Source organism: Phyllostomus discolor, chromosome 15, assembly GCF_004126475.2.
Source record: "Phyllostomus discolor isolate MPI-MPIP mPhyDis1 chromosome 15, mPhyDis1.pri.v3, whole genome shotgun sequence".
In the NCBI taxonomy this organism is placed as follows: Eukaryota; Metazoa; Chordata; class Mammalia; order Chiroptera; family Phyllostomidae; genus Phyllostomus; species Phyllostomus discolor.
This window is the reverse complement of record NC_040917.2, coordinates 14,876,864-14,891,011: the sequence shown is the minus strand read 5'-3', so window position 1 is coordinate 14,891,011 and position 14,148 is coordinate 14,876,864.

The following is a 14,148-nucleotide window of genomic DNA, read 5'->3' as shown; positions in this document are numbered from 1 at the left end:
TGCAGTCTGCAGACCGTCGGGACCAAATACTGAAATCTAACATCGCCTTAATAGTGAATTTAAGTGCATGAATACAAACCCCAGGAGTATGTATAGACCTGTGACTTTGGCAGCCGGTCATCCCAGATGTTTTCATATAACTTCACAGGTGTGGAAGACAACTCAGTATTTGTTGTCAAGCTTATCACTACTTGGAAGTTGCAGTAGTTAAAAGACCTGCTGCTACTAGATCTTGCTATTTAATGTAGAACTCTATTTTTATAACGTTTCTTTTTCAATCCTGTGCATTTTATCCTGTTTGTTGAAAACACTATTATAACAGTGTATGCTGTGTTTGAGAATATTCAACTCTGCTATAGAGGACGAGAAAAGTAACTAGGGTGAATGGAACTCATAAACCTTGCTAAAGCACAGAGAGGAAGAAGGCTAGTCACTTAAGAGACGTGGATGTTGAATAGGCAAGCAGATTATGAGACGTGGGCAAGAATCCGAAATTTGTATGTGTTAAATACGTTGAAGGTAAAGAGAATAAGTGGATTACGTCATGGAACAAATAAGAGAATTTACTCGGAGAGTAACCAAATCAGGCATGATCATTTGGCCTCTGGGTTGCCAACTATGTCATCCTTAAATGCCCTCTTGGTGATAACGTTGTGGCTCCTGTATACTCTGTCCAAAAGTTGCAGATAAAACCCATGTCTGTTTGTTCCACAGGCTGATTGGCAAGCTCCATCTGTGGCCAGCGTACTTGCTCCTATGTCTGGCGGTGACTGTGTGTTGGCTCCAGGTACTACTCTTAGCGACTTGGCTGATCTTATTTTAGTCCTTTTTCTCCCCTTCCCTCCCCTCTCCCCTTTTCCTTTCCAACATATAAAGGAAGAAAGGGAAGAAAATAAAGCTACAGATAGCTCGCCAGTTCAAGAGGGAAATTGCAGCCCTGGCTGGCATAGCTCAGTGGATTGAGCGCGGGCTGTGAACCAAAGTGTCCCAGGTTCAATTCCCAGTCAGGGCATATGCCTGGGTTGCAGACCATGGCCCCCAGCAACCGCACATTGATGTTTCTCTCTTTCTCCTTCCCTTCCCTCTGTAAAAATAAATAAATAAAATCTTTAAAAAAAAAGAGGGAAATTGCATCACCCACCCACAGTGCCATGATGATCCAGCTGAGCATCTTGGTGTTAGTGACACAGAGCGGCTTTGTAAATTGTTACATAATTCTAATCAGATTGCAGATTTACTAACCATATTCCCACAGAGGAACTTTTCAACTGTTATGATTTAGTTTTCAAAAATTCTTTGCTTTTTTTTTTTTTTAAATAGCATCAACTTTCTGTGCTTCTGTCTTCTCTACAATTTTAGAGGGCAGGACATTTTGTTATGACTAAATACACACGATTTATTTTCAGATTTGATTTTTTGAATGACAGTAGAACCCTATTATGCGGTGATTTGTTATTTGACTTATTGAGAAATAATGGAGTTGGATTTAATTCCCTGGAATATAATAACATGCAGCAAAAACTCCAGACTTTTTAAAGGGGAAGAGGTCTTGGAGCCGTGTCCTGGGTTTACAGCTGAGGCCTGAGGTAATGAGATTTTCCAAAGGTCACCCAGCTGCCGAGTGGCAGAGTGGGACAGAGCGCAGCTGGCCTCGTCCATGTGCTCCCCACACTGTCCCTTTAGGAGCACAATTACTTTATGTGAGTTCAGGGCTACTGTTCTGGAAAGAGGCATTCTCTCATTGGGAGATGAAGGCATGGGCAGGGGTGTAGGGAAGTGGCGGTGAGCAGGTCTGTGATGATTCAGACTCAGGGAGCCAGATTTTGGTCTCCTGGATTAACCTCGGGTGGGGCATGGAGGGCAGCGCCCTCTCCACAACCAGGGACTGAACCCTGGGGTCATAACCTAAGAAACCTCCTCTCAAAGCTGCCCAGAGACTAGTTTAACCTCATGGACTCTCCTCAGCTGTATGCCGAATCCTATATTATAATAATCTACTCCCATAGCTGGTTTATGAGTTTAACCTGGGTATACTTGAGGTCAAAGGCCATCTGGTTCATTGTTGAAAGCCTCTACTTAGCACAGTGATAGGCAGGGTGCCTGTAGGCTGTAAATCTCCTTTGCCACATCGACCTAATTGTGGGGTCAAGAGTAATCTTTAATTTTTAAATCTTGCTCTGTACTAACCCTGGAATATTGGGAAGCCGGCCTCCAGTTTGGGGAGTTTATTCATAGCCTGGAAAAAAAGTTGCCCCACTGTCCACTAGATGGCGTCCAATACACACACCCTGCACACGCATCGCGGGAACCGTACCACGCTAGGCGTGATGTCCGTGAAAGAAAGCCACCAGATCTGGTCCATCCCATTTGGTTGTCTTGTTTCGTCCCCTGGCAGCATGCTCTAGGAGCGATTTGGGAACTGGCAGGAGAGGAGGAGGAAGAGGTGCCTTTAGACAACCCCCCTGTAATCCTGTTGCAAGACTGCAGGCAGAGAAAACCAGGGAACCATCCTGGTAAGAAGGGAGGCTGGTGTGGACCAGGGTTGCGGGCAGTGAGGATGGAGAGAAGTGGGTGGATTTAGGGGGCAGGAAAGACAGGCCTTGATGGTGGATGGGATGTAGCACTCTTTGAACCCACTCGTTTCAACCTCTCCCTCTACAAGCTGTCAACTCCGAGAGGGTGGTGGTGTTGGCTTATCAGCGTTGATTATTCCAGTGCTGCACAGAGTAGATATTCAATATGCACTTTTTGGATAATAATAAATAAGGAGTTAACATTTATTGAATGCTTATGTGAGCCCTTCTAAGCACTTTACATATATTAGTTTCCTTTATTTCCAACTCCCCCTACAAAAAAAACACCCAAAACCATACATTTCACGGTCCCTTCCTGCCCAGATCAAAATCTCTGGGACAGAGGGGCCTGAGCCACTGTATTCTGAAGACAAAACAAAACAAAACAAAACACGCAGGCAGATCCTTGACCACCTCCCGCCCCGGTGGGATAAGCATTGAGGCCTAAGTGAGCTTGTCCTGTGAGGGGCACCTGGCCCCATGCTGGCCATTCAGTGTTTCCCCGTGGCCTCCGGCCATGTTTCTCTTCCACACTGACCTTCTGATCATGTGCACTGGTCACACGCCAGTGAGCTGTCTTTTCTTCTAACCCCCTTTCTTCTTCAAGAACACCCCCAGGCCCTGCTCAGTCCCTCTCCTTCTCCTTTATCCCTTCTGTGAATTGTGCGCAGGCCTGGAGCACATCTGTGGGGTCTGCCTGGTCCCCTTGTGGGAGCAGTCCTGTCCACTAGGTGCCCTCCAGAGAGTCTGTCCTTGCAGGCTCCTGGTTCCCGGTCCTCCTTGCCGGGTGGGCATCTGCATGGCCCCTCACCCTCCCTGTAAGCCTCGAAGCCCTCCTCATTCCTTCTTGCTGTTGGCTTTCTTCAAGGCCCCAGTTTCAGAAACCTCCTCAGCTGCCCCGCCTTCTCCCCACCGGTGCTTGGAGTGAACACGGGTCCTGACAGCAGGGAGATGCAGGGCCTGGGCCCACAGAGGCCTAAGTGTGTGGCCATGTGGAAGGCCCTGGCTTTGCTGCTTCCTACCCAGAGAAAGTGAGACCCATAATTGTATTTAGTTCAACAATCATTCATTGAGTACCTACTGTGCACCAGGTGCCGTGCTGGGCCTGGGGTTACCCAGGTGAGTGAGACACCCTCCTTGAACCCAAGGGCCTCCCTTCTGTTTGCAGATGCAGCCGTGTACACACTGTCACCTGGTAGAGAAAGGGGGCAGCATGCCGTGGGCACAGGGAAAAAGGGGTTGTTAATTGAGGCCGTGAGGGACTGAGAAAGCATCCAGGGAATCCTAGTGCCCCCTTAAGGGGCACTAAGCTTGGCTCACGTGTCCCATCCCACCAGAAAACCGCAAGCCCCCTTGGGCAGACCTTGGTTGATTTCACAGCCCTGCCTCGGGGCTCCTGGGACCCCATGGCACGTCCCGCACTGTCGGTGATTCCCAGGGTCCCTCTGTTGTGAGCAGCTTCAGGCAGGAAGCGTGTCTCCACTTCCTGCTCCAGAAACCTGGGCCAGGTGCACAGCAGGTGCGATGCATTCGCTTGTTAAGTGGGTAGGAGGTGTCATCTGAGCTGGGAAGATTTAGACGGTGAGGATGGTGGTGCAGGCTCAGGGGAGGGGAGGTGATCAGGAAGAAGGGAGACAAAATCAAGAGGCCCAGGCTGCTTTGGTGCCCCTCTGGGGTGTCTGAGCAGTGGGAGCCCCCACTCTACCTCCAGAACCACCAAACTGGGCAGGGCCACCTTTAGAGCCAGGTGCATTAACTGTCCCCTTGTCCTCTGGCACCGAACATTTGCATGGCCTTAAAGGGGAGGTGAGGGGTGGGCCTGACACCCCTTTGGCTCAGGGTGTACCCAACTTTTCTCTCCCTCCCCGCTCCCTGGGCGAACTCTTCATCTCTGGGTGAACTTTAGAATCATCAAGGACGCTTTTTAAAAAGTCCTGACGCTTTGTTTAATTGGGTTGGGCCGGGCCTCGGGGAGCATTCGGCTTGAAGACTCCCCTGGTGGTTCTAAGGCACAGCAGCACGGGCAGGGCCCTGCCTCTCGCCTGGCCTCCCCCCAGCCTGCTTTGATCTGCCCTAAGCCTCCTTCATGGCATTTTTTCCTTTTAATCTCAAACAGCACATCCCAGAGCCCTCTCAACACTGAATTATACACATCCCAGTAGACCGCTGGCGCGTGAGTTACTGAGGCCAGAGCTGCACAGACAGCTCCTGGCAAATAAATGAGAGCGTTCAATCATTCGCCCGAGAGCTGAGGCAGAGACTCTCAGGCCCTGGAGAAAAGATGGCGGTGGAGGGTGATGGGGGTAGTGTTTGGGGAGGTGTGAGTGAGGGAGCACAGGGTGAGGTGAGGGAGAGGTGCAGAAACCTAGAGAGCGAGAGGGCCGCACAGGCTTGCAAGGGCTGGCTCTGTAAGAGACGTCTCTGGGGCAGAGAAAGAGAGGAAGGAAGTGTACAGGGCGCATGTGCAACAGCAAGCGAAGAGAGCCACCCTCCTTCCCCTCCTTGGAAGGCTGGGACAGAAGACACCTGGTGTGGAGGCTAGAGGTGGGTGGGGAGGCCACAGGCAGGTAGGCCCTGCAGGTTACCGCTTGGAGGTTGGGCTGATGGGTGTAGAGACCTCTCTGGTGGGCAGTGTGCCCTTAGATAAAAGTGGGGTGTTTGGGTGCGCCCTCTGGTGTCTGCCCTTCAGGGCCTGAGGCAGAATTTTCTGCCCTTTTGCTCTGTGGGACGATGCCCAACCAACTGAGTTACATCAGTCAGGGCTAGAATTTTCTGTCCTGAGGATTAGAAATCGCAGCCTTGAGGACACAGACAACAGGGACCTCTGCAGGCAGGGGCTCCTGGGAGCCTTCCGCCCTTCTGCTTTTGTGCACAGCCTGAGTGTGCCCCCAACAGTAGCCCTGGCTTTGGGTGGAGGATGGGACCTGGTGGGGAGGCTTTGGCCCCTCAGCCTGGGGCCTGAGCTGCAGTCCCTGGCTGGGGGCTCGACACTTCTGTCTTGACTCTTGTGGGGTCACAGCTCATGTCAGAGGAACGGGGGTCCCTGCAGGGCCAGGGGAGAGCAGGGAGTGTTCACTGTCATTGGGACCCATCTTGAAAGCTAACTCTCCATCAGCAGGTATCTGGGCCTTTGTCCAGGATCTGCCAGTGGGGACAGCAGATAGGACCACAGACTCCTCCCACGAGGCCATCCTGTCCGTGGGGTCTCGCAGGTAGTGTGGCGGAAGAGCTGGTTAGGGGCGGTGACAGTGAGCCAGGCCTGGGGACCGATGCCTAGGGTGTGCTCCGTTCTCTTCTGCCACCACGGATGGAGCCTAGGGTTCCAGTTCATCGTCTGGGCCCGGGCCGGGGCCTCAGGCAGCCTGTTCCCACTTCCCAGACAGTCTGATACACGAACACAGAGCCCCAAGCCAGGAGCATCATCCTAATTCCCCGGGGTGCCCCCTTTTGAGGTCCCCAGTTCTGGTTCCGGGTGGCTCTGAGAGGGCAGAGGTTATCCCAACACGAACCAGAACCGCCTCTTGGTGGGGGGACCTACGTGATGCCCCTAGTAGAATAACTGCTTGGTTAGATGGCCCTTGCTTGACACGCTTAAAGTTTTACAGCTCACACGCCGAAGTCTGGATTGGCTCACTGTTAAACGGAGTCACTCCTCTGATTGGACCATAGTTGAAAGGTTTTTTGTGTTGTTGTCGATGTTTAAATGGGTAAAACATAAATCCACCTATAATGAGGAAAGGGGCTGTGCAGGGGGCCTTGTTAAGAATTTGACGCTGCCTTGAGCACCCTGGGACTGTGCAGGGGACGGTGGGGCCTGGGGTGAGAGCTGGGCTGCTCCCTGTTGGGGCACCTGCACCCCCAAGGGAGTACCCACGTGTCCACCGGAAGGGTGGCTGGAAGGATGAACACGCTGTCTGTCAGGGCAGGTTGCAGGACCGGGGAGCATGGCCTGGGGTGAGGACCCGGGGCCCTCGGGCTGCTAGAGAAGCTTATTTATCCCTTACCCAGAGGCCAGCATCAATTTCCAATTAGCCGGAGGCTTGGCAGGCAGTGGCGGGCTCCAGACTCCACCATATTAATGGAGGCACCGTCCCTGCTGGAGACAGCGCCGAACCAGAAAGCGAGTCAAATTAGGTTATCCCCGGGAGGGACTCGTTGGCTTACTTCTGGCAGGGCCAGGCGTTCCTCTTGGCCGGGGCACTGGGGATGCGAGAGTGTTTTACTCCTGGAGCTGAGCCTCATGGCTCTGAGTCTTCCTTCCAGAAGGACAAACAGGAGCTGAGATCAGAGAAGGTGGGGGGAGGGGGTTCTGTCTTTTTGGGCTTGGAGCAGAGAGAAACACTGGGGTCCGAGAGCCTGGGAGGGCACTGGGCAGGGGGCTGTACTGTCCACTCTCCTGGAGATGGGGTGGGGGGCGGGGCGAGGGGCAGGGTGGGAGCTGGGAATGGCTGGCCCTTCAGAGTGATGGACGTGGCCCAGACTCCTTGGTGGAAGTCTTACCAAGCCTCAGGCCCTGGCTTTGTAGACAGAACTGAGAAAGGAGGAGGGGCTGGGAACACCCATCTCTCTTGTCACGGCATCAGATGCTACCGCATGCTCCTGGGCAGTTGCCAGGGAGTCCTGGGGAGCAGCCCACACGCCCTTCTTCCTTTTTCCGAGGCAAAGCCCCTGGGGAGTGAGTGCCGGCCTTCCTGACTGATCTGCCCTATGCCCTCAGCTGTAGACAGGCTGGCATAAAGCTCCAGGAGACGTCGTAGAAGGAAAAAATAACTTAATGGGGGAAAAGTGTCCTCTGGGGAGTCCCCACACTTGTTCGTCCCTCCTTCCTCTCCTTTGGCTGCCCAGAGGGTTCTGAAGTGTGGGTGGAGTCACAGTTCGCCCTCGGGGCTAACCCCAGGCTGCCTGAGGGTCAGGATGTGCCCTTTGCCTTGTTGCCCGGATCCTCAGGAAGATGGAGGTCAGTAGCGGCCTTGACAGGCTGGACACTTAGCAGAGGGAGATGGGCCCCGAGGCCATGAAGAACCCTATTTGGTGAGCGTGTCCAGCTCTAGACAAGGAGACCGGGAGGAAGGGGAGCATGGAATTCACACTCCTTCAGGGGAGCCTCGCGGCTGAAGGGCTGAGGACTTGGGCCGCATTGCAGGATGGGGTGGCCTGCGGGACCAGGCCCCACTGGCTCGGCATGAAAGTCCCGAGAGGAGCTGGGACACAGTCCCGTGTGGTCCTGGCTTGGTGATCTGGATGGCCGCCACAGCCGACCACAGACGGGCCAGGGTGCTGCCAGGGGAAGTCCACAGCAGCGTGGGGGCGCGGGAGGACGGTTGCAGCACCATGCCCCGTGTTTCTGCGCTCAGTGCCTGATGGCAGGGGTTCCCAGTCTTTAGGTTCTAGAAGAATCTGGAGGATGAGGTGGAAAAGAAGAGGTTCCTGGGTCTCACTCCCATAATTCTGATTATGGAGGTCTGGGACGGGGCCCTTCTTAGTCATTTTACGGATTTGTGCTTTCATAAGGAAGAGTAAAGGGACAATGGAGCAGGTGTGGGGTCTGGTGCCTGCCTCTCCTCAAGGGCGGGGTCTCAGCCTGGAAGACCCCGCCCTGCCCCGGGACCTCTGCTGCCAGCCTTCCCTGCACAGGTCTGGGCGGAGGTGGGGACAGTTAGGATCTGGCAGGTGTCCCCCAGGGGATTGGGGCAGGGCATGGCGGTAGCTGTTGCCTCAGCAGGATGGCAGTGCCCCTTGGTGTCAGGAAGCTGCAGGATGGCGGTGCCCAGCCTCTTACCCACTCCCACCCCCTGGGTACCAGTCTGTCCCAGGCTCACCCCTCTGCTGGGGGTTGTGGCAGTTGACTTGTGAGAACCAGAGGTGGCTGTCTCATCTTTTCCAGAGCTGACTTCCTGACCTCCAGGAGGTTCTAGCTCCTTGACTTAAATGAACACACCTTTCCCTCCCAGTGCCATTGAATTTTCACTGAATAAAGCAGCTATAAACATTCATGGACAGCCTTGACTGGCGTGGCTCAGTGAACTGGGTGTTGTCCTGCACACTAAAAGGTCACTGGTTCGATTCCCAGTCAGGGCACATGCCTGGGTTGCGGGCCAAGTTCCTGGTTGGGGGCTTATGAGACGCAACCCACTGATGTTTCTCTTGCACATTGGTGTTTCTCTCCATCTCCTTCTCCCTCCTTTTCCCTCTCTCTAAAATTAATAAGTGCAATCTTAAAAAACATTCACACACAAATAAATCTCTTTGTGTTCATATGTTTTCATTTCTCTTCAGTAAATACCAAGAAGTGGAATTTCTGAGCTACACAAATCATGAATGTTTAACTTGATGAGAGACTATCCAGTTGCTTTCCAAAGTAGCTGTATCATTTCACACTCCCGTCATCAACAAAGTGTAAGAGTGCTAAAGGCTTTATATTTTTGCCAACACTTTGGACTGTCTTTTAAGTTTTAGCCATTCTAGTGACTATATAGTGATATCTAATATAGATTTAATTTGCATTTCCCTGATGATTAATGATGTTGAGCATCTTTTTATATGTTTGGCTATTTGTAAACTTTTGTAAAGTGTCCTTTCAAATCTGTTTCCTATTTTTTATGGAGTTATTTTTCTTCTTCATATTGAGTTGCAAGAGTTCTTTTTTTTTTTTTTTTAAGAATGTATTTATTTATTTTTAGGGAGGGAAGGGAGGGAGTGAGAGAGAGAGAGAGAGAGAGAGAGAAAGAGAAACATCAATGTGCGGTTGCTGGGGGTTATGGCCTGCAACCCAGGAATGTACCCTGGCTGGGAATCGAACCTGGGACACTTTGGTTCCCAGCCTGCGCTCAATCCACTGAGCTATGCCAGCCGGGCAAGAGTTCTTTATATGTTTCTCCATGAGGATTTAATTTGCATTCTTTTTTAAAAAATGTTATTTATTTATTTTTAGAGAGAGGGCAGGGGAGGAGGAAGAGAGGGAGAGAAACATCAATGTGTTGTTGCCTCTTGAGCACCCCCTACTAGGTGCCTAGCCCGCAACCCAGGCATGTGCCCTGACTGGGAATCGAACCGGCGATCCTTTGGTCCTCAGGCTGGCACTCAGTCCACTGAGCCACACCAGCCAGGGTTGAATTTGCATTCTTTTGTGATGTGTGATGTTGGGCATCTTTCACCTGCTTAAGAGCCTTTTGTACTGCCTTTTTCTGTGAAATGTCTATTAATATTTGCCTACTTTTCTTTTGAGTTGTATCTTTGTTTTTTGATTTCTAGGAGGTCTGTGTACATTAGGGAGATTAACCCTCTGTCTGAGATAGGAATTGCAATGACTTCCCCTCACTGGTGTGTTTGAATTTGCCAATATTTTCTTCCATGACTTCTGGATTTTGTTAGAAGACACTTACTCATCCAAGATTCCAAAGGCAGTCTACCAGGCTTCCTTCTCTCATGTGTTGGCCCAGATGACCTTTCTTTCTCTTTTTCTAAGAACCTCCTCTCTGCCCAGCCAAACTCCTCTCCCTTCCCTGTGGAGAGGTACAGGTAAGGGCCCACATCCGACTTGCTCTGGAAGCCATCTTTGCTGTCTGTGCATCACGTGCGAACCAGTAACTTTGCCTGCTGAGCGCCCGTCACAAAGATGCTGTTTTTCCAGCCAGAGTGTTAGTTGGTGGTCCGGGGGCGGAGATGGCAGGAGGCAGAGAGAAGAAAGCTCAGGGGGACTAACTCCTGGAGTTAGTCCTTAGTCCTGCCCCCTAGGGCTGCACGGCAAGTCAACTACTAGTCCCCAAGGCCACCGTTCACCTGTGACCTCTCTCTCTGTCTTCTCCTTTCCAGGCCAGATGCTGTGGTGGAATCAGGGGAAGCTCTCTGGCTGAAGTTCATGGATAGTGTCTCATTTAATTCTGTAAGAAATGAAACAGAAGTTCCTTCCCAGAAATGGCTTGTGTACATGGTTGAGCTACTTTTGTTTTTCCCTGTTTCCCAATTTAGTCTATATGACAGCATTTTAAAGATATTTGGGGGGATATTAGTAGCTTATGATTTTGTGCTTCAAAGAGAGGAAGGCTGAAGCGGTCTTCTCTGGGAAGTCTGAGGCAGGAATCCAGGAGACGGAGAGATGAGGCTCTTGGCGCTTTGGGGGCTGGCTTTGGCCAGTTTTTTTTTTCTTTTTTAAAGATTTTATTTATTTATTTTTAGGGAGGGAAGGGAGAGAGAGAGAGAGGGAGAGAGAGAGAGAGAGAGAGAGAAACATCAATGTGCCAATGTGCGGTTGCTGGGGGTTATGGCCTGCAACCCGGGAATGTACCCTGGCTGGGAATTGAACCTGGGACACTTTGGTTCCCAGCCCGTGCTCAATCCACTAAGCTATGCCAGCCAGGGCTTCGGCTTTGGCCAGTTTTTAAGAAGGCTATAACTCTTACTCCCTCTCCTCCCCACTCCCCCTGCCGCCCTATCCCACTCCACACGGAGCAGCAGCAGCCCAGCCCAGGCCTGGAGACGCCCACCCACCCCACCAGCTCCGAACCTGCCACTTGGGGAGCTGCTGGTGGGCTGGTGTGACAGTCCCACCCACATGGCCAAGCTCTCTTATGTAAAACTCTCCAACTCTCCCCGGCACTAGCCTTATTATCTCACCTTTCCCCCCATTTTCTCTTTCTCTTGGCTTAATAAGGGGAGGAAATGAAGTGTGTGAGTTAGATAATTAGAATTTGGTAGCGAGGGTCCTGGTTCCACCTGCACTGGTTCGGAGTCTAATCAAATAACTCTGCTAAAGGAGATGAACATATTATGCTCTGCCCCCGGATACCAAACAAACATGCCTGTCTCTCCCAATATTCCTCAAAGGAGGGAGCACTTCAGCCCGGCTGCCTGTGGCTGCAAGGAATAAGAAACACAGCTCGACTCCCTGAAACCATAAAGACAGCTACGGTCCTGCATACTCAGGTCCCCGGATGGGTGGACGTCATCCAGAGCCTCTGGCTGTTTCTCTCACTCAGCCCCTCCTCTGGGTGCTGGCTTCATCTTCGGGCTGGCAGAGGTTGGAAGCCCAAATTTAGCTTCATGGTCAAGTAGGAGAATGTTTACAGGAAGAATGTCAGGCGAATTTCCAGGAGCCATGCATCTCATTGGTGTAAATGAGGTCACGTGCCCTTTTTGGAACCAATCACTTCAAAGGATGTGAGAGTTACCTGAGACTACCCAGACGTACTCCTAATGCTGGTAGGAACCTGACTTCCTCTGAAGCACACGATACCTGAACTAAACTGGAGCTCTGTCAGGAGGGAGGAGAAATGGATGTTGGGTAGACAGCTAGGAGTGTTCACCGGAGATGGGTTCCACCCCCTGCTTATTCTTGGTTACCCACTTCCGAGGCTTTTGTTGAAATTGGCCTTGAATGATGAGAACAACTTCAGTTCGCGAAGGAGGTGAGAAGGGAACTGGTATGTGAATGTGCAGGGATTTCTTAAGAAGCCTGTGGCTGCCTGCTGGAGCCGGTGCTTTGACCTGCGGAAATGGCCCTCTGACCCCTGGACAAGCGTGAGTCATCTGATTACTCTAAGTGAATGGAAATAAAGAATGTGGCTATCTAAGACCATTCTCTGGGCTTCGCAGCTACCCAGTGACTTTCTCAATTCAATTTCTCAAGTAGATTTTCTTACCAGGAAGGCCATGTTCAGAGCGGACGATGTAAGTTCTCCGTTCTTCCTGTCAATTAAATGTTAAGCGCCATAGTTCTCATTCTAAGTTAATGTATATAAATAGTCATTCTGGTTTCTTGAGTCGTTTCTTTGGGATTTCAGGGAAATCAGCTGGCCAAGGCCTGATCACCCCTGGTGAGTTCAGGATGTTTGGACCTGCTGGACTAAGTAACCAGGCCACGTGGTAAAATACCTCGAGGAGTACAAATGTGTACTGTTAGTATGTCATGGTTGTGACCGCTGGTGTTAGGTTCTAGAAGACAGCGGCAGAGTGATAACAACCTGGGCAGACCCATCCTACAAACCATTTCCTTATTTTCAACCTGACTACGCCGTGGTGGGTGGTCAAGGTGGCAATTGATAAGTGAACAGGTACTGAGACTGTCCAGGAGATAGCTGGACATTTTCTGGGCACGCACTTCAAAGGTGGGGTTGGAGCTGTGGTAACCTGCAGACGACGAAGACTAGAACTGTAGCTACTGTATAGCATCCTTCATTAGTGAGTCAACACACACGTATTAATCACTGGCTCTGTGAACACCATAAGGAGATAGGAAAATAAAAGCTCGAATACACGACCATATCATCAGAGCTTCTGGAAACCAAACTGTCTTGCAAATACAAATCCTATTTGCTTACACAACAGGGTTGCTGTCGCCTTAGGCAAACCAGATCCAACTGCTCACACAAGGTTCTCAGGGTCTCTCTCTTTGCCCCTGTGGCCTCGCTCACCCCCGCTTGTGCTATTCGCACGCAGGCCCTAGGGCTGCTGATGGCCCTGGCTCCCACCCTCTTGCCTGGGCCACCCCAGTTAATCTCAGGGAAGCCTATGTTTGGCCACAGTTCGGTCACACGTTCCTCTGTAAATCCCAATGGCAGGAGGACAAGGCACAATGATGGGACCGTTCCAGGAGGCCCACTTTACCCAGACCGTATGGGATTCGGGCTGCAGACATGGGATTCCACTCCCGTCCAGGACCGTTTGGCATCCCTGTGTGGTTGTTTGCAGGGGGTGTCGTGCTAGGGGTGCAAGGGTCAGATAGACATGGCCCCCGTACGCCCGGCATTTATAAGCTCTGTCTCAGGCTGGGGAAACTGGTCAGGGTCTGGTTTCCCTGCCCGCTCACTAAGGGGCTCGTTGGGAAGGGGCAGTTTGGGAAGGACTGGGAGAAACAGAACTGCCCCTGGAATTTTGATTCTGTTCTGACGGAGACCGAGGTACATTCGTGTGGAAGGTATGAATTATGCCTCAAAACCAAGCCATGAGGGCTGCCTGCATCCTAATGAACGCCACCTCATCCTACGTGCATTAACATAGTTGGCTGGCTCATTTGCATGTCCGAGCACCTACCACCAGATGGGCGAGAGTGACAGAGCCAGCACGTCCTCTGGCTATCAAATCTAGGATCACCGTAGCTGAGGTTGCTATTTCGCCTAAAATCCATAGTCCCTAAGAAAGTCTCCACACTGAATCCAACATGCAGGCTGGCTTGGGCTGCTGCCTGGAGGAGGGGATATCTGTTTTGCAAGGTGACTAAGGAGCCGTCCCAGACACCCACCTAGAGCTTAAGTGAGGCACCAGTGGCCTTTTACTCTGAGTCCAAAGGAATGTATGTATTTTAAATAAAAAGAGTTTGTTTAGATTATTTAGTCCTGGATAATCTTTTCTGAGTTGAATGATCTTGTAGCAATGATAAGTAATTTGAAAAGGCTGCCACTGGTTGGTTTCCACGAGTTATACCAAGGTGGGTGACTAGAGTTCCTGGCGGTTGACCCTCCACCAGGCCCACCCTGCTTTGACTGATTGGGGGCCCCACCTCATGCCCACTTGGCTGAGTGAGGGGGTGAAGGGAGGATCTTTGAATTTGAGCGGCACTCCCGCCCCTGCTCCCCTCCTA